This window comes from Tachysurus fulvidraco, chromosome 13 (genome assembly GCF_022655615.1).
Source record: "Tachysurus fulvidraco isolate hzauxx_2018 chromosome 13, HZAU_PFXX_2.0, whole genome shotgun sequence".
Taxonomy (NCBI): Eukaryota; Metazoa; Chordata; class Actinopteri; order Siluriformes; family Bagridae; genus Tachysurus; species Tachysurus fulvidraco.
Genome location: NC_062530.1, coordinates 9,317,801 through 9,339,782, shown reverse-complemented (window position 1 = coordinate 9,339,782; position 21,982 = coordinate 9,317,801). Strand labels below are relative to the sequence as shown.

The following is a 21,982-nucleotide window of genomic DNA, read 5'->3' as shown; positions in this document are numbered from 1 at the left end:
CGTCCCACCTCTCTTGAACTGAGGTGCCTGCTGGGAAGAAAACTAGCATCTGACATTATCTGACATGGATTAAGTATGAATGGCCGGATGAAAATCTGTGCATGAGACATCCAGGTCATGAGAGCGGGAGGAATGCGACGTACTATATCTTCGTAACAGAATTACGTGAAGCGTGTTATGAAGCTTTTCCAGTGAAGATGGATATGACAAAGATTGCGCTGTGCAAACAGCAGGACAGCGAGACAGTTGCGCAATATCTTCATCACCTCACGGAAGTACACAACGCGCACAGCGGCCTTACTGCCCCCGAGAATATGAGTGAGGGGGTAGTGACCACATACGAGGCGCATTTGAGAAACAGTTTCATGAATGGACTGATTCTGGAAATATCTGACAAGGTGAAAAACCTATGCATCACGTGGGACACTGGAAAGCTGAGCCTTATCGAACAACATGCTCTGCATGCGGAAAAGCTGCTCAAGCAAGCCAAGAAAGAGCAGGGAAAAAAGAGAGAAGAACAAACACACAAAGTTCAGCTGACAATGATGCAAGCCATGACGAGATCTCAGACACAATGGAGAGGGACTTCCACATATCGAGGAAGAGGGCGTTATCGAGGAAGGGGGAGAGGAAGAGGAAGAGCCAGAGGCAGAGGCAGAAAAGAAAAAGGGGGAGAGAGTGGATGTTTTGTTTGCGGAGGACAAGATCACTGGGCAAGGGAATGCCCTAAGAGACATGGTGAGAAAACTGCATGACCATCAACATCTCAGGTCAAGGAGGTCAGTCCTGAAGGGATGGGTGAGTCAAAATCTTTGATGCTATGCAATGAGGAAATGCTTCAGCTAACTTCTGATTCCGACTTAAATTTTAAGGTTTTGAATGCTATTGATTTTCTTGAAAAGAAATATACTCCACAAGGCACATATGCAAAATACAGTTTAGATGCCTACAATTACATACATGCCAGTGCACACATTGAATGTAGAAGGGAAAGACATTTTGTTTTTAGTAGATTCTGGTGCAAGAAACTCTGTGATCAAATTACATGAGTTGAGTGAGATGCCAGAAATGAGTGGTAGATCCCTGAATTCAGTTGGAGCGTCTGGGATTATCGTGAAAGAAAAATTTACAGCACCCTTAAGGTGTGTTGAGAATAACCAACAGTCATTCACATTTTCTTTTCTGCTTTCTGAATGCTGCCCGATTAATTTGATGGGCAGGGATTTGATCTGCAAATTGGGAATAAACCTAATTAGCACCCCAAACGGATTAAAAGTGTGTAAAAGTCAAATAGGTGAATTTCAGGGCGTTAAGTGAGACCTCAGACCTCTGTTGTATGTGTATGAGTGGGAACTCAGCACCTCTTCTGTGAATTCAGTGAATCAAGCACTCAGATAAGGCCTGTGATGTTACTAACCCTACATGCACACAGTACATGAACACACATGATCTGCACTGCACAGCACACACACACACACACAGGTCCTGATGTAGTTTATGAACAAGAGTGTTTTGAAATGCAGCCAAAAGCTGATGTGTTGTTACTGACAAAGTTGTATTGGGATAATCACAGATGTACTGCAGAAGTGAGTCTTTCTGGTATAAATGTGAAGCCGGGGAAGGCCCATCCGTTCACTATAGAGAATTCACACCCACATGTGTCTTTATCAAAAGGTGAAACAGAGAAATGGGAAGATTTAGGGATGTGGACATTAAAATGTGTGAAAGCTGATGATTGGAAACCCAGTTCAGATTCCACAGTGTTGTACAGTGAGAAAACTAAAGCCTATTGCATGCACTTGAATTGTATAGCTTTTGTTGAGATAATGCCACAGGCAGACACAGATGTACTGAAAACGATGTGGCAGATGACACACATTTCTGGGGAAGATCCCCGATTAAAAGCAGTTCCTAGAGAACTTTGGGCAACAGGGAAAAATGATGTAGGTCTGATCAAAAATTGTGCACCGGTGCAGATAACACCTAAATAGGATTACAGACCTTGCAAAACTCAGTACCCCTTAAAGCCAGAGGCTATTAGGGGTATCACACCAGTGTTTAATTAACTGCTTGAAGCTGGAGTGATTGTGCCATGTGAAACCTCCCCAGTGAGAACACCTATTTTTCCAGTGAGAAAACCTTGGCCTCTGGGTGAACCAGAGGAGTGGCGTTTTGTCCAAGATTTGCAAGTAGTGAATGATGCAGTAATTCCAAAAGCTCCAAATGTGCCAAACCCTCACACGATCTTGTCTCAGATTCCACCAGAAAGCAAGTGGTTTCCTGTGGTAGACTTAGCTAATGCTTTTTTCAGTGTACCAGTTCATCCAGACAGCCAGTTTTGGTTTGCGTTTTCTTTCAATGGAAAGCCGTACACTTTACCAGATTGTGTCAGGGATATTGTGAATCTCCAACTATTTACAATGAAGCTCTTAAAAACAGTCTTGAATCTCTGACGCTGACCCCAGTGTCAGCAATTCTTCAATATATGGACAACTGCATGATTGCAGCACCATCTAAAGAGCAATGTGAAAAAGAGACTATTGCGTTACTTTCTCATCTAGCGGAGGAAGGTCACAAGGCGAGCTTATCAAAGCTGCAGTTTGTAAAACAGCAAGTGAAATTCTTGGGGCATCTGATATCAGAACAAGGCAAAACTATTGAGCAGAACAGAGTTGCAGCAATACAAAACATTCCAAAGCCTAACACAAAAAAAACAACTGATGTCATTTCTAGGCATGTGTTCTTATTGTAGGACTTTCATACCAAACCATGCAGTCCTCGAAGCAGCTTTGAGCGCAATTGCTCATGGGAAAGGCCTACAGGCCCACAGTGCACTGACTTGGACACCAGAGGCAGAAAAAGCCTTCGTAGATTTAAAAATGGCTTTATAAACCACCCCAACATTAGGGATTCCAGATCCAAACGAATTGTTTGTACAAACAATTGATGAAAAAAGTGGTTGTAGGACATCAGTGCTATTGCAAAATCATGGTGGGAAAATGAGACCAGTGGCCTACTTCTCTGCTAAATTAGATCCAGTAGCGGCAGGCCTGCCAATGTGTTTAAGAGCAGTAGCAGCAGCTGAGAAAGCACTTAATGCTTCTAGAGATATTGTGGGATACAATGAACTAACTCTTTTGGTCCCACATGCAGTGTCACTTCTTCTTCTTGAACAGAAAACAGCACATATGTCTGCAGCACGTTGGCTGAGATATCACACTATTTTGCTTGACATGCCAAATGTGAAGGTAAAACGCTGTACTGTATTAAACCCTGCAACTCTTCTCCCTACAGAAGCAGATGGAGAACCACACAATTGTGTTGCAGTTGTAAATGAAATTTGCAGTCCTAGGTCTGATTTGCAGGAAACGCCGTTGCAGAATCCAGATCTTGAGTTTTTTGTGGATGGATCAGCCTTCAGAGATCAGAAAACAGGCCGCAACTGCGTGGGGTATGCAGTAGTAACACAACATGAAACGATTAAAGCAGAATCACTACCAGAGCATCTCTCTGCGCAAGCAGCCGAATTGGTTGCTTTAACAACAGCATGCAGGTTAGCAAGAGACAAGACTGTCACCATTTATACTGACAGTAGATATGCATTTGGGTAGTACATGATTTTGGCACATTTTTGAAAAACAGAGGTTTCCTGACTTCTTCAGGTAAAGCAATCACGCACAATGGCCTGATTTCTGAACTCCTGGATGCAATCCTGTTGCCAAAATCTATTGCCATATGTAAGTGTGAAGCACACACTGGGAAACATGACCCCATTTCACAGGGCAATGCGCAAGCAGATGCAGCAGCAAAATCAGCTGCGCAGAAACAGATTTTTTGTCAGAGAACGACGAAACTTTGTGTATGTTGAAAATATGTACTCCCACAGCAGATCTCAAAGATCTTCAATCACAATCTACAGCCCAAGAAAGAGCCACATGGAGGAAAGCAGGAGGTGTGGTAAGAGATGGGGTTTGGTATGGCCCTGATGACAAGCCATGTTTGCCAAAGAAATTGTTTCCATTCTATGCAAAATTGGCACATGGCCAAGACCATGCGTCAAAAGGGGGGGATGTATAACAGTGTCTCCAGATACTGGCACACTAAGGGCTTTGCAAACTATTCCCAGAAGTTTTGTGAGAAATGTATAGTGTGTGCAACAAACAACATTGGCCGAGGCGTTAAAGTCTCCCAGAGCACCCATCCTCCGCCACAGCGACCATTTGAACACCTTCAGATGGATTTTATTGAACTGACACCCAGTGAAGGCAAAAAATACTGTTTGGTGATAGTGGATATGTTCTCTAAGTGGGTGGAAGCTTTCCCCACTTCCAAACAGGATGCAATGCAGTAGCTAAAGCACTCCTGTCTGAAATTATTCCTCGTTTGGGAATCCCTGACAAAATCAGTAGTGACAATGGGACTCCATTTGTAAACCAAGCACTTCGACGGGTGGGAGAGTACTTGGGTATAGATCTCAGTCAACACTGTGCGTACCACCCTGCCAGCGGAAGGGCGGTAGAGCGAGAAAATGGTACGCTAAAGAATAAATTGGCCAAGTGCTGTGATGAAACAGGTCTATCATGGGTAAAGGCCCTTCCCATTGTGTTATTATACATGAGAATGAGAACTAGAGGGAGAGTGAATTTAAGCCCATTTGAGGTACTGTTTGGCAGACCCCCAAATACAGGAATTGAGCCTGGACACACACCCAGATTAACCACAAGCCAATGTGAAGATGAAATGCTGTGTTATTGTGCAAACTTGTCCTCTGTTTTGTCTCAAATCCATAAGCAGGTGAAGGAAGCACTGCCTAAGGTGACGCAAACAGATCTGCACAGTCTCAAACCAGGTGACTGGGTGGTGGTGAAGGATTTCAGGAGGAAAAGCTGGAGAGCCAGGGGGTGACTGGGACCATTTCAGGTAGTTCTGACCACGCAGACTGCGGTGAAGGTTGCAGAGAGAGCGACGTGGATTCACGTTAGCCACTGTAAGCGGGTTCCTGAGCCAGAGGAAAAACCAACACCCGACAGCTGCAAAGAGGAATGAGAAGGGGCATCAGGGCACACGGTGACATGCTAGTAACCTCTCCCGTGAGCTCCAACTAACTTTCCACAACGCGTATAGTGTCTGAGTCAGAAGAAAACCCTGATACAACACATCAGCCGACACCGAGAAGGAGCAGCGTCATCTGAAGGAGTAACATCGACACACACACACGAATGTAAACACAAATGTTAATGAAATTAATGAACTGAAAGAGGTAAATGTGACAGACACTGACGACAGCAGATGACTGTACAGCATTACACATTTACGACAGCCAGACTCCCATACAAACACACATATAAGATCTGACTTCTATATACGATCAACATTGATGAGTAAAAGCTCCTGTTAAGATGAGGAGCCTTTTTGACTATCACCCAAGAGTTCTAGGGATCATTGGCATCCTTATGATCTGCCTGTTAATTAGAGGGAATGCAGAAAAGACTTCCACCTTTGGTAGAAGTCGCAGAGACGTGCATGAAAACACTTCTTGGCAATTTGCCAACTACTCTGCCAAAATGATCACAAATGAGTCTTGTTATGTGTGTATGATTCTCCCCACAGCTGCGAGTAAACACACAATGTTCCCCATGAAAAGTAATGGTAGTGAATTGAAAGCCATAGCCCAATACTGTAGAAATTCTTACTGCATGTGGAAGCAGGATGCTTATAGAGTCCTGAATGGCACACATTTGTGTCTGGTGATAAATTTACCGGCATCCCTGTGGTGTGAAGCTGGAGGTCCTGGGAGGACTGATTTAACTGGTACCACCATATGTCTACGGACTCTAATGCGTGTGACAAAACGAACATTCAAGGTAAATCAAACAAGAGTTAACACATTTGTTGTACAGCCTCCTCCTAAATTGAACTACACACACTGTTTTGTAGGTACAGGAAACATACCGTTAGGTAATTTCGCCAGCCGTAGGTGCACTCATTTATATTACCCATATTCTGATGACGGAACCTGCCCACAGGCAGAGAGTTCCCTCATTCATCCATCTGACACTGGCACATTACTCAGGGCTGAAGACTGGGTCTGTGGTAAAAACGTGTATCTAGCCCTACCCCGTAACTGGGGAGGAGTGTGTACTTTAGCAAGGTTTAGGTATCCAGGTGTGGTCATAGCTCACTCACACTCACCAATAAAGCGACCCAAGAGAGAGGTGTCTGATAATGACTTTCCTCCGCCAGAACATAGACTGAAACCTTCTTCCCACAGTATGGGATGACTCAGGTTTGGAATCAACTAGAAGTCACACATTATCGGCTTGCCACTTATATTAACTCCACTAATCGGGCAACCAAAGGTATTAAACAGGAACTCGCGGCCCTTAGATTGACTGCTACACAAAATAGAATGGCCTTAGATATTCTATTAGCTAAAGAGGGAGGTGTATGTGCCCTGATTGGAGATCAATGTTGCACCTTCATTCCCTCGAACGATGACGACCATGGGTCTATCTCAGATGCACTGCATGATATGCACAAAGTAGCAAACCAAATGAAACGAGACGAACAAGGAGATAATAGTTGGGGACTTTGGTATACACTGTTCGGACAGTGGACTCCCTATCTATCAATGATAATCCCAGTGATTGTGGTATTAATCTTATTATGTTTGTTTGGCCCTTGCGTATACAAATGCATTCATTACATCATAATGTCCAATCTAACGACCAAACAACTTGTGAAACTAGACGATATTGACGATGACCCTGAATGGAGTCCTCCGTTCAGCGATGACTATTTCACTGAATTTGCCCAGACTGATCCAGAAACAGACAAAGGTGAATACGGACAGTAGAGACTGTGACTTCTAGTGAAGTTACAACTTGATTAATGCTTAATGCTTTGCCTTTAACTGCACATTTTTTTATATACGGGTCCTGTCCCCACAAAAACAGCATATTATCCACTAAAGATCATGTATTTTATGAAGCATTCATGTGAACCCTACAGGGGTAATGATACGCTGATGTGAGATTGTACATGTTTAGCTTAAGATTTAAATGATTATGTTCTAGATGATTAACAATGTTGTAGATTAAGTAGTTGATTAACAATACTGGTATCGATCATTTAGAGTTTCTATTTTGTTACAGATTAATGATTAGTAAAATCTTGTGTATTGTCCCAGGGACAAGAGGGGGGAATTGTAGTGGAAATTTTTACTTTAGAGAAGAACACATGAATCTGTCCTTCTAGGCTTCTGTATTTCCCATGGCTGGTAGTTATTGTGAGTAGAGATTTCAGTTGTTTCTTCCTAAAACTGCCTTTAATCAGACCTTTCCCATGAGACCTTTTTTGTTCCCGTGGGTTTAGGTTGGTCAGAAGATGAACAGGCGATGCTTCTAAGCCAATGGTGAATGATGTTTTGGTTTTACATTCCTGTTTCATTTTATTCCTGTCTATAAAATGCTGGTGTTATCAATAATGGAGGCCCTTCCTCTCTGATTTTACATGTAGAGTGTTGAGTCCTTCTGCAAAGCTGAACACAATAAACCGTGAAAACCTTTATACTCTTGCCCGTGCCTGTTGGTGTGATATTTTTATGCTTTAATTCTCTCGAACCTCAAAACTTTGTAGCGTCTGGTACAGGTCATTTTAGATTTCATGTCCCTTCTTCTTCTTCTTCTTCTTCTTCTTCTTCTTCTTCTTCTACCGCTTATCCGGGGCCGGGTCGCGGGGGCAGCAGTCTAAGCAGGGATGCCCAGACTTCCCTCTCCCCAGACACTTCCTCCAGCTCTTCCGGGGGAATACCAAGGTGTTCCCAGGCCAGCCAAGAGACATAGTCCCTCCAGCGTGTCCTAGGTCTTCCCCGGGGCCTCCTCCCGGTTGGACATGCCCGGAAGACCTCCGCAGGGAGGCGTCCAGGAGGCATCCGAAACAGATGCCCGAGCCACCTCAGCTGACTCCTCTCGATGTGGAGGAGCAGCAGCTCTACTCTGAGCTCCTCCCGAATGACCGAGCTCCTCACCCTATCTCTAAGGGAGCGCCCAGCCACCCTGCGGAGGAAACTCATTTCGGCCGCCTGTATCCGGGATCTCGTCCTTTCGGTCATGACCCAAAGCTCATGACCATAGGTGAGGGTAGGAACGTAGATCGACTGGTAAATAGAGAGCTTTGCCTTGTGGCTCAGCTCTTTGTTCACCACAACAGATCGGTATATCGACCGCATCACTGCAGAAGATACACCAATCCGCCTGTCGATCTCCCGCTCCATCCTTCCCGCAGTCATAAACTAAACCCCAAGATACTTAAACTCCTCCACTTGAGGCAGGAGCTCTCCACCAACCTGAAGGGGGCAAGCCACCCTTTTCCGACTGAGAACCATGGCCTCGGACTTGGAGGTACTGATTCTCATCCCCGCCACTTCACACTCAGCTGCAAACCGTCCCAGTGCACACTGAAGGTCCTGGTTTGGGGCTTGGGTCGCCGAGGCCCCCGCCTTCGACTGCCACCCAATCCACATTGCACCGACCCCTTACGGTTTCTCCTGCAGGTGGTGGGCCCACAGAAGATGGGCCCCACGTCGCTCTTTCAGGCTGAGCCCGGCCGGGCCCCGTGGGGCAAGACCCGGCCACCAGGCACTTCACACTCTCGCCACTTCACACTCGGCTGCAAACCGTCTCAGTGCACACTGAAGGTCCTGGTTTGAGGAAGCCAACAGGACAACATCATCTGCAAAAAGCAGAGACGACACCCTGTGGTCCCCAAACCGGACCCCCTCTGGCCCCCGACTGCGCCTAGAAATCGCCAGAGTCCAACATGCACCGGGAATAAGTCTGACTTACTGCCGGCAATGCGAACCAAACTCCTGCTCCGGTCATATAGGGACTGGACAGCCCTTAACAGAGGCCCCCGGACCCCATACTCCCAGAGCACCCCCCACAGGTCACCACGAGGGACACAGTCGAAAGCCTTCTCCAAATCCACAAAACACATGTGAACTGGTTGGGCAAACTCCCATGAAGCCTCCAGCAACCTGGTGAGGGTATAGAGATGGTCCAGTGTTCCACGACCGGGACAAAACCCGCATTGTTCCTCCTGAATCCGAGGTTTGACTATCGGCCGAATTCTCCTCTCCAGTACCCTGGCATAGACTTTTCCGGGGAGGCTGAGGAGTGTGATCCCCCTATAGTTGGAACACACCCTCCGGTCCCCCTTCTTAAACAGAGGGACCACCACCCCAGTCTGCCAGTCCAGAGGCACTGTCCCCAACCTCCATGCGATGTTGCAGAGGCGTGTCAACCAAGACAGCCCCACAACATCCAGAGACTTGAGGTACTCAGGGCGGATCTCATCTACCCCCGGTGCCTTGCCACTGAGGAGCTTCTCAACTACCTCAGTGACCTCAGCTTGGGGAATCGACGAGTCCACAACTGAGCCCCCACCCTCTGCTTCCTCAGTGGAAGACATGTCGGTGGGGTTGAGGAGATCCTCGAAGTATTCCTTCCACCATCCGAGGATGTCCCCAGTCGAAGTCAGCAGACCCCCTGAGAGAGTACCCTCATATTGCTTCCCCATTACTGACATTGTAGCTCCTGTATCAAACAGGAAAGAATATACTGTGCCACTTACACATAACTCAAGAAAAGGCATTTCATTTACCTGATGTGATTCATATGTACAATGTAGCATGGTTGGGGTCACGCTCTGTTGACATCCCTATGCATGATAGGGATTTGCCTGCATCCCGGTGAAAGGGCAGGGTGCAGCCTGGGGTGGTTGGGGAGGCGGCGGGGCTTCGGGAGTATGAATTACTTCCTCCTCTTCCCCGGCCTCTCCCTCGGCTCTGGGCCAAGTCACCATTGTACACATTGCCTTCAGCCACAGTGAGGCATACTACTTATCTACTTTCTAAAATACCATCACCTTCCATGGTGTGCACTCTCTCTCCTAGAGTTTTAACTATCATATTGCCATGATCTGTGAGCTGATATTTAAGAACCTTCTGCACCTCAAATCTACAATTATGCATGAAGGTTATGGGGAACAAAGGATTAGCAATTTCGGTTTAATTTGAGGATCAAACTTTGGCAGAGATTTTGATCCTTTTTTGTGAGTTTGGAATAGAGTCATATTTACCCCAGATCAGTTTCATTTCTAGACATTTCTTATAACTCTCTGTCATGTACTGTCATGATAATCCCAATCAGGATCCCCGAAGCCGTCATAAATTTGAATGTAAGCAGACCCCAAATAGTTTCCTCATGGTCTGGCTTAGGATATTGTGTTCTTGAATTACCCATGTCCAACTATAGGTACAACCAATATTATTACACACAATCAACACAACCCAATTAACACAACACAATTGACACAACACAAACAACACAACACAATTAACACAACACAATTGGAGACCAGCAATCGAGACAGAGAGGGCGATCAAATAAATTTATAGCCTCTAACCTTAGAGACATTGCGTGCGCTATTTCACTGGTTCAATAACCAGTGACGAATTACCTTACACATCGTGCATACATTCTATACATGGATATTGATATCAGCCTAGTAGTGCCTGCACTTTGATCGGTATGACTAGATACCAATCAGCACTTGCCCGTCCTTCTGATATCCCCAATATAAATACCAGTACACGAGGTAAGTGCCTACATTAACTGTTATGACAAGATACCAAATCAGCACTTACCCGAATACTGGTATCCCGGACGAGCCCCCAAAACCGTAAGGAATTCTCATCCATCGCTTGGACAGGGTAACCCTCTTTTCATCTGCCGCCTGGGCAGGATAACCTAAAAATCAGCCTCTCGTTCCTCTGCTCGGTTTCTGTTTTCCACAAGGCCTTGGGGAAATCTCAATGAAACACACACGAGTCAGTCTCTCAAAGAGAAGTTCCAAAGTTTATTAGGAAATTATTTTTTATATTAGGAGTTTATTAGGTGGGGAGGGGGTTAAACTAAGGTCAAGGCATCTGTGTGCATGTGTAAGATAGAGAATGAATGTTTATGTGTGGGTGTGGGGGAGAGTGTGTGTGTGAGAGAGAAAGAACAATGTGCTCTATACAGAAAGTCTCCAACATTACCAGAAAAGATTGTTTTATACAATTATTCTCACAACATATAAATGAACATGAAATATAACACAACATACCTCGTTCCGCACTCCTAAGGGGAAACTAAAACCATTAATATACAAACTTATCTATCGTCATCTCTGCAGTTTGAGCATCTGCTAACATGTGACCATTTTGCTACAAACATTGACCTCTGACCTCATTTTCCACAACATTTTTATATTGCCCTCTAGTGATGGATTAAAGAGAGGAAAGGGGGCGGTCATTACACAGACTTGGGACACCATCAACCTAATACTTTTTTCAAGTTTTTTTTTAAATTTTTATTTACATTTAGGGCCATGAGAGGCTGAACAAAGGCACAGACAGAGGCAGGGTGAAGTCAACAAAGATCAATTTATTGTCAGAAAATCAGCTCTCATTCATTTTCTGATAAATGTTTGTTTTGTGTACTGTTTTATTAAAAAGGTCTGGTTTCCTTATGGGCCTAGTCATCTGGCCCATTCCCCTGGTGTTCTTTGCTGTCAATAGAAGTAGAGGATCTGTACTGGGACAAACACTACACAGTGCTATAATTGCTTGGCAGTTTTAACATATATACTCTTTAACTGCTTTAATAGAACTCTCAGATTATTCATTAACTGATAATTTATTTATCTGCATGCCTTTTTGCTTTTCAGTAGTCATAGAAGGAGTACCTCCTTCACAGATTTAACCAATTTCTACAACACTTGATTAAATCAGTCAGCCAAGACGTGACTTTTTTTGACAATTCTTTTGTCAAAGATCACATATAGATTATACCCTTATGTGAAGCTTTCCTAAATTTATACAAGTCTAATATGCAATCTGTCAGATATACTCAACTGTTCATTCATCTACTGTGGATATACCCACATCCCGTCTTCCCCAATCCACTTTACCCTCCTGACAATCTCCAAACTCATCTGCAAATCTTAACACTCCAATAGTCAGCTTGATCCCACCACAACATTTTATTCTGAAGTCTGCTCTGCTGTTATTACTCATCCCATATCACATTTTATTTACAGATCACTGGAAAAAGGAGTTAATCCTTCTAATCTCAATCACTGCAGTCAAACAATTCCTTAAAAAATTATTTGATTCTCCTGACAATCAACCATTTCAGGATACGAGTCTCGGCAGGAGGTGTGACATCAGCTTGGCATAAACTTAAGGTGGGGATAATCACAGGCTGCACCATATCAGTGATCTTATTTGCAGTGGCAATGAATATGATTGTCAAATCGGCAGAGCCTGACTGTCGAGGGCCCCAAAGTAAAGGAGGGGTCTGCCAACCACCAGTCAGTGGCAGGGGGCAGGTGGATACTAAAAGGGCTGGAGAAGCTCATCCAGTGGGCTCAGATGGGGTTTAAAACAAACAAGTCCCGTTCACTAGTGCTGAAGAAGGGCAAGGTCTCGGAAAGATTCCATTTCAGCATCCAAGGGGCAAAGATACCATAACTGTCAGAACAGCCGGTGAAAAGCTTGGGCAAAGTTTTTGACAGCAGCCTCAGTGACTTCGCATTAGTCAAGTCAACCTGCCAGGAGCTGGGCAGCTGGTTAAGATCAATAGATCATTCTGGCCTCCCCGGCAAGCATGGATCTACCGACATGGTATCCTGCCAAGAATACTCTGGCCGCTACTTGTGTATGAGGTTCCCATTTCTATGGTGGAGACCTTTAGAAAGAAAGGTCAGCAGCTAACTCAGGGTTGCCCAGGAGCCTCAGCAACATGGGAACAAGATCCTTCCATGGGAACACCACAATGCTCCGGTTGCCTCTGAAATCCTTGGGAGGAGTTTATAGTGACTCGGGCACGCGAGGTGCTGATGTATAGAGACTCCAACAACCCAAATGTGGCCCATGAGGAGTGCTGGTGAACACAGGGATAATGTGGAGTGCCCAAGCCACTGTGCTGGATGCACAGGCTCGACTGTGGCACAAAGAGCGTGTGGGAGTGGTGGCCCGAGGTAGAGCTGGTGATGTTGTGAAAAATCTATGATGTATTAAGAAGGGCCCCAGAGGAGCATACATAAGGACTTATTATGATTGATATCATAGGATATATGGGTATAGAGCTCAGATGTCATAATAAGAATAAGTAGTTACTTAATGCAAATAAACCACACAGGACTCAGGAGAAGTATAAAAGAGAAAGAGAGGTTTATTGCAAACAAACTTAGTAATAACCAGAGCTATCAGGCCTGGGAGAAATGGGAGTATAGTCTGGGGATCCAGGCCTAGGAGAAGGGGAAGAAGGAACAAAGCCTGGGGAACCAGGCTCAGAGTTAGAGGGAGAAGAAGCCAAACTAGGAGAGAGAGAGGGAATGTAGCCAAAATGAGGAGATAAGACACGAGGAGGAGAGGTAGGGGCTGCCAGGGGACGAATATAGGCGATGGGAGGAGAAGAGATATGTGGAGGAGAGGCAGGAGTTGTCAGCCTAGGGCAACAGGGTTCAGCATGAGGACAACCATCTGATTGTGTCCGTTGATCCACCAGGATAGGAGGCAGAGGTGTTTGAGTAGAAGAAGAGCGAGTCAAAGGCGTCTGCACGATGTTAAAAGGCAAGAGAGGATGATCTGGGAGTGTAGGGGAGGACAGGCGTTCCAGGAAAGAGCAGAACTCCTGAGAAAGATGACGCAGCTGATAGTGGCGATAACTGGCCATGACCTCAGCAGGAACTGGCCTCCTATAGGGAGTAGACCGGGAAATCCAGATGGTGTGACCAGGACGAATTGGATGACCCTGAGGCTGAGAGCCTAGGAGGAAAAAGGAGTAGCCCTGATAAGATAGAGGAACTAAGGCTTAAAGAATGCAATGAGCAAGCCCAGTCTGAAGGCCAGACTGAGATCATAATAAAGGTCAAAAGTTTAACAAAGTTTAAGAAAGAGCCAGTATTAAGGGCTCCAGCAATATACACAGTCATAGCAAATCTTAGCAACAGCAGCAAAGCTATATAATATAACCAAGTAAAATTTGTCAGTTAAATACCATATAATCATTTAAAACATATAATCAAGTAGAATAGTAAGAGCAGAAATGAGGAAAACTTACTCATTGTAGCTGAGGAGAAGATAAGTCCACGAAATGTCTGTCATAAAAGGCTGAGCAACAAATGTATTAACAACAAGGAAGTAAAGCTCTCTTGAGCATATTTTTTTAATACAATGACGAAAAAGGCTGAAAATAATAGGAAATCGAGAAAGGAGGAAAATCCATATAAGGGTATATGAGCAAGGGTCAGGTGATGATTCTGGAAAGTAAGGGGAATTCAGAAAGGCAGGATATGAAGTCACTGAAGGGGCGTATGAGGTAATTCGGGGAAATAAGGGGATTTTGGAAGAAGCATGTAAATGATTAGGTGGAGCCACAGAGAACAACTTGAAACATAATGGGAACCTGTCTGAGAGTAGGAGGGATCAAAAATAGGAGGCGCTTAGCAGCGCCAGGGTATATATTGAGGGAAATTGGGAAGTTCAGAGTGTTTATAGTGGGGTAGCTTGGACGGTGAAACCATTTTTGGATGCTGCAGCTCCGTCATTCTTTTGATACTTTAACTTTCGTTTTGCAAGAGAGAAGTTTTTGGCGACAAGTGAACGCTCCTTTTGGGTTTTTCATTTGTCTTTTTGACTTAGTGAATTTTGTTTTCTTTGAGCCCAATGGAATGGATGACTGATTGTCTACAATAAAGAAGTTTTTGCTCATTCTCATCCAGGTCTGAGGAGTTTTCTCACTATTTCAACAATTTTGATTATAGTATAATTAGAAGGATTTGGTTAAAGTAGTTGACAATACAGTTACAGTTATAAGTATAAATCACCCTTGTGATATGTCAGCTTGGAGGCGGGCTCTAAGTTCCGACACTGGCTTGGGGATGTTCTCAACACGACCTCGACATAAAGAGCTAAAGGTGGAGGAGAAACACAGCCAAATACAGAAAGAGGTCAGAGCGGCTGTGGAGGAAGGAAGGACAAGCAGTTGGAATGGGGCAACAGGGGGCCTGGACCAGGTGGGAGCAGTCCATAGACCCCAAGGTCACCTGGACGGAGCTCTGGCAAAGCGAGCCGCACCGCATAACCTTCCTGATTCGGGCAGTGTATGACGTCCTGCCTAGGCCAGCAAACCTCTTGGGAAAATGTGTGTGGGGGAAAACGTATGTAGGGAAAAGCAGACACACTGACTTGCCATTTGTGCCCAGCTCATGGAACGCTGGCGCACATTCTGAGTTCCTGCCAAACAGCGCTTGGCCAGAGTCGGTACACTTGGCGTCACAACCAGGTGCTGAAATCTATTGCAGACACCATCAGCAAAGAGATCAGCAAAGGCGGCCGAGGGAGCAACACCAGTTGCTCATTCGCATTTGTTAGGGCAGGAGAACAGCCACAAGCAGGGAGGAAGGTACCATCAGGGATCCTGGCATCAGCCAAGGATTGGAAACTCTTTGTAGATTTGGAGAAATTCCCCCAGCACATTGTCAGCACAACAATGAGGCCAGATATCATTCAAGAATATAATCTTCATGGAGCTGACCGTGCCATGGGAGGACCGATAGGGAGAAGCCCATGAAAGAAAGATGAACATCTGGTCACAGACTGCCGAGCACAGGGCTGGAAGGCGAGATGCAGAGCGCTACCTGAACACAAGTCGCGGTCTGATCAGCCGTGGCTGGGTCGCCTGGGCGAGGGTGTCTGATGTTGAAAGACCCGAAACACCTGAGGACCTCATGTTACATCACTGATGATGTGTTCAGGTGCATCTGAAGATGTGTTTCAAGAACTACGGTGACTGAGAAGTGCAAAACACATTAACAAATCCGAAAACACAACGACAAGTCAGACAACCCGGAAACAGTATGTATAGTTTGCGAATAGAAACTTCGGACAGCAAGTGAGTGAGTGAGAGTAGTATATACTGTAGTGTGTGGTGATTTCTGAATAAGGGACAGGTGGTGCTGATTAGTGCTCAGGTGAGTGTGATTGCTGGTGAGTGAGGGAAGGACCTGGTGACTCCATGACAGTATTAAGGATTTTAGACAGTGGATTATAAACTCCTCCTGCTTAACACTGACAAAACAGAAGTACTTTTTCTAGGACCACAGGCAGACAGAAATCTGGATGGTCTTTCTATTTCATCCTAAGGGCCTTGGTGTGATTATTGACTCTGGTCTCTCATAAATAATATCACAAGGGTAGCTCTCATTTCATTAATATTACTTAAAAAATATATTTCAATACATGATGCAGAAACATTGGTTCATGCCTTTATTACCTCTGGGTTGGATTATTGTAATGCTTTACTGTCTGTATGTTCCAGTAGACGCACAAACAAGTTTCAGTTAGTCCAAAATGCAGTGTGGAACTAGAATCAGTAGTTATGAACATGTAACTCCTATCCTGTCGACACTGCATTGGCTCCCAGTTAAATTTCTCAGTAATTGTAAAATACTATTACTGACATATAAAGCACTTAATGGTCTCATGCCACTGTTTTTTTTTTTTTTATAATCTGTCATGCCTACTTTGATCAAAGGTTAAAGGCTATTAGGTAGCTCAATTATGTCAATCAGCTTTGTGTTAGAGTTTTCATCAGCGATCATTTAAAGACTTCAGCAGGAAGGAATTAGTGTTGGGTCTGTGGCTAATTTGGAAATTGCACTGACCTATTAGTTCCTCATAAGCTCTTGGTTGCTTAGTTGAACTCAACTACAACCTGTTGTAGAAGGACATTATTTACATTGACATTATTTACTGTCCATTATTAATCAAATGAGTGTTTTTTTTCTGAGTCCCTGTTCAGTTCGGGATGGCACCATTTAGCTAGATAGGCTCAGCTTTTTTGTGTTGGCAGAAATGCAGCTCTGTGCAGTAAGGCTTGAGGTGGTGCTTTGTGTGTCTACATCAACACAGAATGGAAGAACATGCCTTCTCATAATGACCAGGTGCTCTGACTACCCACAGCTAAAGTGAGGTGAACTCAATGTGGAGTTAACCTATGAAAATCAGCTGGAACAGACAACATTCATTCTTTAAAAACATTTTCAACATTTCCTTCATCAGCACCATTGTTACTTCCTGCCTAAATTTTGAAGAAGTATAGTGTCTAGCCTCCACTACTATTGTCCTGGTTCACTTACACCAATTGTAAATCTGTGCTTCGAGAGGCTCGTGATGAGGCATGTCAAGACCCTTGCTGTGTGTTCATTGTACAAACTGCTCTATGATGATGCCATTGCCAGGATCCTCCATCTGGCCCCCACCTACCTGGACAGAAAGGACACTTGCATACAAATGCTGTTCATAGACTTTAGTTCAGCATTCAAAGCAATCATCCTTCAGCACCTGTTTGAAAAGTTAAGCCTGCTGGGACTGAATACCTGCCTCTGCAACCAGGCCTTACAAGGTTGTGTGCTCAGCCCACTGCTGTTAACTTTCCTGACTCTCGACAATGTAGTAAAGAACAGCTCAAGTCACATCATCAAGTTCAGTGTTGACAGGATGGTGGTGGGTCTGATCAGCAAGCACACAGAGTTAGAAAACAGGTGCAAAATCTAAAAGCCTGGTGCTGAGCCAAAAACCTTTCTCTGAAAGTTGGCAAAATTAAAGAGATGGTAATCAAATTCAGAAGATCACAGAGTGACCACTCTCTGCTGAACATCAACGGATCCTCCGTGGAGATTGTCAAGAACACCAAATTCCTTGACGTGGCAAAAACCTGCGCAATTTTGTGTAAAATCCCTGGACCTCACACCTACCAGCAACCCTAAATCTCCATTGTTCTCCTGCTTTTGTTGTGCAAATGCCCCCATCACCTGTGAGGCCTGGCTCATTTGCATTTGTTCACTCAGAGTAGCTCAGATCCAAGGCAGGCCAAACCTTTGTCTGTGACGGAAACCTTCACGGCTTATCTATACAAAATAGTCATTGTAATTGCAAGTAAAATTAAATAGTAAAAAAAATAGTAATTGCAAGTAAAATTAATCTTGTCCTCCCGGGTCAATTTGACCCGGCCACATTTAGTGGGGCAATAGGTCACACCTTTGACCTTTTCAGCGCAATGAACATACATACAGACACAAAAATGCACATATAAAATGTCCACTAACACATGCACCCAAAACACACACTCACACACACACACACACACACACACACACACACACACACACACACACACACACACACACACACATAAATTGGGCATTGCATCTCATTAGGCCTCAAAAAAGCTACACATTTGTAAATATTTCACACTTTTGAAATGCCTTTGCCAAGCAGAGGGCAAAATATGATCTACCGAAACACACACACACACACACACACACACACACACACACACACACACACACACACACACAGATGTTGTGTTTTCATATTCAAATCATATTTGTTTTCTCTCTTTTATTCATGAATTTAGTTGCTTCAGTCAGCTTTGACCTGGGGATGTTTGACATACACCAGCCAGTGGTTATCCAAAATAATATTTAATAATTTCTGCTTATTTTACTTAAAATCATGGCATAATATCATGAGGTTTATTGTTTATAAATTAAATATAATAAAAAGCATAAGAGGTGTAAAGGAAGTTTTATTCACAATAAATTATGTCAAGTTTTTGAGTGGTGTGTGTGTGTGTGTGTGTGTGTGTGTGTGTGTGTGTGTGTAGCCCGTTTTTGGGTGGTCAGATGGCATCTGGTAGGCAAAATAGACATAAGTGTAAAATGTTCACAAGTGTAAGCTGATCACACAGAATGGTGATCATTGTAGAATTTTTAATTTATAAGCATTCAAGTCAATTTGACCTGGAAAAAACAGGTTTTATTATTTACTGACATTATAAATGGTCAAAATGGTTTCAAAACAATCTCCTGGATTTCAAAGAGACAATGCCAAGAGATAGATTCATTTCAATTATGCAACACCTTCTAACAGACAAATTTGCTGCGGTCTCTGACATCTGAACATGCTTCAACAAGAACTGTGCTGAGAGTTTCACTCCAGGAAAACACATGAACATAGATGAACAGCTGTTCCCTACCATGGTTTGTTGTCCATTCACACAGTATATCGCAACCAAGCCAGACAAATTTGGGATCAAGTTCTGGATGGCCACGGATTTGGAGACCAAATATGTCTGCAATGCATCTCCTTACTTGGGAAAGTACCCCAGTCGCCCAGGATCCAGCTTGCGCAGTGAAGCACAAGCGATTTGCTACTGCACTGGGCATTCCAATGTCCTCCTCTACCCACACAGTTTTGTCGTCTGGCTCAGACAGGGCTTCCCAGTACCACGGTGCATCTTCTGTGGAGGCATGTTGGGTTCTTGTTCCGTCTCAAAATTCACTTTTGGTATTATAATTCATTGATGGCCAATGAAAATGAAATTACATTATTTTATTCTGTATGTGTAAGAACATGTCAAAAGCCATGGACCATAACTTCACTCAGCTTATGACATTTGTCTACAAACATACATTGGAGACTGAAGTGTTAGCAAGTTTTCATTTTATTCATGTATTAGCAACTTTTCATTCTTTCCCAAGTAAGGGATGTCTCATACACACTCCTCTTCATGTCTCATACACACTGTTACTGTTCCAAACACACTCCTTTTTGTGTAAATTAGCACTTCCAATGCTATATACCTCCAGAACTTTGCTCTGACCCCATCCCAATGGCAAAGTATCTTCAGTGCCCACAGTATTTTAATGCCTTATCAATAATAACTTGCTGAAGTAATTCACTGGGGCATACTGTTGGAGGCAATTAGAGGCAGGCTCAAATATCTCCTGTATCTTGTATTTTTTTTCCCATTATAGTCATACTATTTAAATGCACATATACACACTCTCTGTATGGCTCTTTTCTCACTTACTTTTCTCTCTCTTGACACTCACTGCAACATAGAACAAATCATTATATGTAATAAGGCACAGGTACAGGTTTGTGATCATTTCTGGATTTGCAGATTCAGCCACAAAAGAAGATCTGGCATAAATTTCAGGCATGAAGTCCTGGGGCATAATTAGTGTTTCAGTTCAACCCAAAAGGTGGTGCGAGGTCAGGGTTATGTGCAAGCTGAGTTTTTTTATTTTGCTAACCTCATTTTGGGCACAGTGGCAAAATCATGCTAGAAATTGTTTAGGATATAGATTACAATTCCAGTAAAAGGAAATATTAGACAAATTGAGCAGGCAATAGTGGTAATAAGAAACTGAGATATGAAGAAGAAACCTTAAGAATAACCAGATTCAAAAGAAAACCTATTCTCATCTGTGTGACAATGGAGAATGTGATTAAACAATGTCTGTTTTACTACTGTATATAATTGAGTGGAGTAGTGTAACCAGGAGCTTTAATGCAATATATAATGATCAGAATCATAGCGATTTCTCAAGATTCTTGAAAACTACACCAGGTTACATATGTAACCCAGTTCCCTGTCATTTCCTTCTGAGAGAACCGGGTAACATACATAATCCAGTGTAGTTCCCATTCCCTGCATCAGGGCTGACAAGGCCACGTGCCTAAAGGACATATCCCTAATGCCATATCCAATCCTGAGCACCTTAGGGACATATCCTGCCCTGGGGTGCAGAACAGACATGGACATGCCAGGGCAAATTAGAAAGCACACACTTTCTAAGCCACTACACCACACGTCCTTCACACACAAAAATCTAGGCCAAAAGGACGAGCACAATACTGGTATGCTTTTCCCAAAAAACAAACTTGAGGAACTTCCTGTGCTCTGGCAAAATGCCTTTGTGAATATAATCATGTTTGAGGTCCATCGTCACAAACCAGTCTAAAGACATCCACTGCAGCCATTAAACAGTTTATGGGGGCAGGCTGTCTGCTTTGTTGCATGGAGCGTGAACCCAACTGAAAATATGTCCTATTCTAGGTTCTTCAAAATAGCCACCTTTTGCTTTGATTACTGCTTTGCACACTCTTGGCATTCTCTTGATGAGCTTCAAGCGGTAGTCGCCTGAAATGGTCTTCCAACAGTCTTGAAGGAGTTCCCAGAGATGCTTAGCACTTGTTGGCCCTTTTGCCTTCACTCTGCAGTCCAGCACACCCCAAACCATCTCGTTTGGGTTCAGATCTGGTGACTGTAGAGGCCAGGTAATCTGACGCAGCACCCCATCACTCTCCTTCATGGTCAAATAGCCCTTACACAACCTGGAGGTGTGTTTGGGGTCATTGTCCTGTTGAAACGGTGATGTGTCCAAACTTTTGGTCTGTACTGTATATATATTTTAAAACTCCAGGCACTCGGAGGCAACTAAAAGGAGGGAGGCTAAGGCCAGGAACAGAGTTATTTTCAGGGTCAGAAACTGCTCTGAGATTGACACCATTGGCTCAAAGGGAGCTTTGAGCAATACATTTAGGACCACTAATAGGTCCCAGGGGGAAAGATGCTGTCTGCAGGATGGCCTCTGTTGCCTGACACAATGCAGAAAGCCAGAGGATGCCTCCCCAAAAAGTAACTGAAGAGTTGCATAGTTTGCTGCAATGGCTGCCTGGTAGACCTTCACTGTAGAGGGTTGATAATCCTTCATGGAAGAATGTCTTCAGGAACCCTTGGACTGTACCCGTCCTGCCAGCACCAATTGCACCACAGGTGAAGGACCCTCCACTTTGGGGCATACAGATGTGGCCTTTAATAACACGCATCTTCTACCGCGGCATTTGGCAATTCGTGCCACAGCGTACAGCAGCTTTCCTCACTTCTGTTCGGGGGGGCTTTCTTAGCAATCACCTTAATGTGTTTTGCTTCACAGAATATCCACCAGGTGGTGAATAAGAACACTGTTTCTCAAACAATCAAAGGTTTTTTGAGATTGTATAATATGTTTATATTAC

At 44.0% G+C, this 21,982-nt stretch overlaps 1 pseudogene; it reads left to right on the top strand.

Moving 5' to 3' along the window:
* The first annotated feature begins 6,712 nt into the window (after positions 1 to 6,712).
* Positions 6,713 to 15,855, top strand: LOC113662613 (annotated as a pseudogene).
* The last annotated feature ends 6,127 nt before the right edge of the window (positions 15,856 to 21,982 follow it).